The following is a 2,847-nucleotide window of genomic DNA, read 5'->3' on the forward strand; positions in this document are numbered from 1 at the left end:
AAAATTTTCAAAGTCCGCAAGAGTCGCGCATCACTCGTTGGATCGAAAAATTTTCAAAGTCCGAAAGAGTCGCGCATCACTCGTTGGATCGAAAAATTTTCAAAGTCCGAAAGAGTCGCGCATCACTCGTTGGATCGAAAAATTTTCAAAGTCCGAAAGAGTCGCGCATCACTCGTTGGATCGAAAAATTTTCAAAGTCCGAAAGAGTCGCGCATCACTCGTTGGATCGAAAAATTTTCAAAGTCCGAAAAATTTTCAAAGTCCGAAAGAGTCGCGCATCACTCGTTGGATCGAAAAATTTTCAAAGTCCGAAAGAGTCGCGCATCACTCGTTGGATCGAAAAATTTTCAAAGTCCGAAAGAGTCGCGCATCACTCGTTGGATCGAAAAATTTTCAAAGTCCGAAAGAGTCGCGCATCACTCGTTGGATCGAAAAATTTCAAAGTCCGAAAGAGTCGCGCATCACTCGTTGGATCGAAAAATTTTCAAAGTCCGAAAGAGTCGCGCATCACTCGTTGGATCGAAAAATTTTCAAAGTCCGAAAGAGTCGCGCATCACTCGTTGGATCGAAAAATTTTCAAAGTCCGAAAGAGTCGCGCATCACTCGTTGGAACGAAAAATTTTCAAAGTCCGAAAGAGTCGCGCATCACTCGTTGGATCGAAAAATTTTCAAAGTCCGAAAGAGTCGCGCATCACTCGTTGGATCGAAAAATTTTCAAAGTCCGAAAGAGTCGCGCATCACTCGTTGGATCGAAAAATTTTCAAAGTCCGAAAGAGTCGCGCATCACTCGTTGGATCGAAAAATTTTCAAAGTCCGAAAGAGTCGCGCATCACTCGTTGGATCGAAAAATTTTCAAAGTCCGAAAGAGTCGCGCATCACTCGTTGGAACGAAAAATTTTCAAAGTCCGAAAGAGTCGCGCATCACTCGTTGGATCGAAAAATTTTCAAAGTCCGAAAGAGTCGCGCATCACTCGTTGGATCGAAAAATTTTCAAAGTCCGAAAGAGTCGCGCATCACTCGTTGGATCGAAAAATTTTCAAAGTCCGAAAGAGTCGCGCATCACTCGTTGGATCGAAAAATTTTCAAAGTCCGAAAGAGTCGCGCATCACTCGTTGGATCGAAAAATTTTCAAAGTCCGAAAGAGTCGCGCATCACTCGTTGGATCGAAAAATTTTCAAAGTCCGAAAGAGTCGCGCATCACTCGTTGGATCGAAAAATTTTCAAAGTCCGAAAGAGTCGCGCATCACTCGTTGGATCGAAAAATTTTCAAAGTCCGAAAGAGTCGCGCATCACTCGTTGGATCGAAAAATTTTCAAAGTCCGAAAGAGTCGCGCATCACTCGTTGGATCGAAAAATTTTCAAAGTCCGAAAAATTTTCAAAGTCCGAAAGAGTCGCGCATCACTCGTTGGATCGAAAAATTTTCAAAGTCCGAAAGAGTCGCGCATCACTCGTTGGATCGAAAAATTTTCAAAGTCCGAAAGAGTCGCGCATCACTCGTTGGATCGAAAAATTTTCAAAGTCCGAAAGAGTCGCGCATCACTCGTTGGATCGAAAAATTTTCAAAGTCCGAAAGAGTCGCGCATCACTCGTTGGATCGAAAAATTTTCAAAGTCCGAAAGAGTCGCGCATCACTCGTTGGATCGAAAAATTTTCAAAGTCCGAAAGAGTCGCGCATCACTCGTTGGAACGAAAAATTTTCAAAGTCCGAAAGAGTCGCGCATCACTCGTTGGATCGAAAAATTTTCAAAGTCCGAAAGAGTCGCGCATCACTCGTTGGATCGAAAAATTTTCAAAGTCCGAAAGAGTCGCGCATCACTCGTTGGATCGAAAAATTTTCAAAGTCCGAAAGAGTCGCGCATCACTCGTTGGAACGAAAAATTTTCAAAGTCCGAAAGAGTCGCGCATCACTCGTTGGATCGAAAAATTTTCAAAGTCCGAAAGAGTCGCGCATCACTCGTTGGAACGAAAAATTTTCAAAGTCCGAAAGAGTCGCGCATCACTCGTTGGATCGAAAAATTTTCAAAGTCCCAACGATTCTCGCATGGAACTAAGTTCCAACGTACTGCCAAATTTTTCAGGTCGCGTTGCTGTTTTGCCCCATAAGGAACACGTGTTATGACCGGCCGGCTCCGACGTCCGAGCGGCACCGTTGATACTTCATGCACCGAGCGGTCTCGACCGGTCGGTCGGCACCTAGTCCTCGGGTTTCGGAACTTTCGACTTGTTTCGGCCCGTATCTCGACATTCCTTTGCGGGTTTGTTGTCGGGGCTATGGTTTCGTCCTCACCGTGTCACGAACACGCAGACAAAAATTTTTTTCGAATTTTGAAAATTTTTCGTCTGAGCGGAGATTCGCACCACAGGCGTTCGTTTCGTTCCGGTAAGAACCACTCTCACGAGTTCAAAGTTTTTCCGAGCGCTCACGTTTCGCAGGGGCGAGTTCTTCGCTCCGTCTAGAAAATATGATTCAATTTGAATCGTCGACACTACATAACCGCGGGTCGGTGTCTAAGACCGAATGGCCCTTTATGCGGTGACCAGAAAGTCTTCTCTCGCAAGTCGAGGGAAGCAGTCGAACAGAGGCATCAACTCGCCACATTCCGTGCGTATCACAGTCTGTTCGCAGACGGTACACATTGATTTCCAATCGTACTCCCGACGCTTGCAATCTAGCCGAAGGATACGAGAAGGATAATTCGAACGATTTGCACCGGGGAGTCGACAAAAATTGTCTTCACCCGAGGAAACACAAAGTCGAACAGAGCGCTCTGAGCGCTAGTACGCGTACACAAGTTGTGCGGTACCAGATATACATATTATATTAAAACGTGTGGCCGACCGGGCAA

Source organism: Athalia rosae, chromosome 3 (assembly GCF_917208135.1).
Source record: "Athalia rosae chromosome 3, iyAthRosa1.1, whole genome shotgun sequence".
Classification (NCBI taxonomy): domain Eukaryota; kingdom Metazoa; phylum Arthropoda; class Insecta; order Hymenoptera; family Athaliidae; genus Athalia; species Athalia rosae.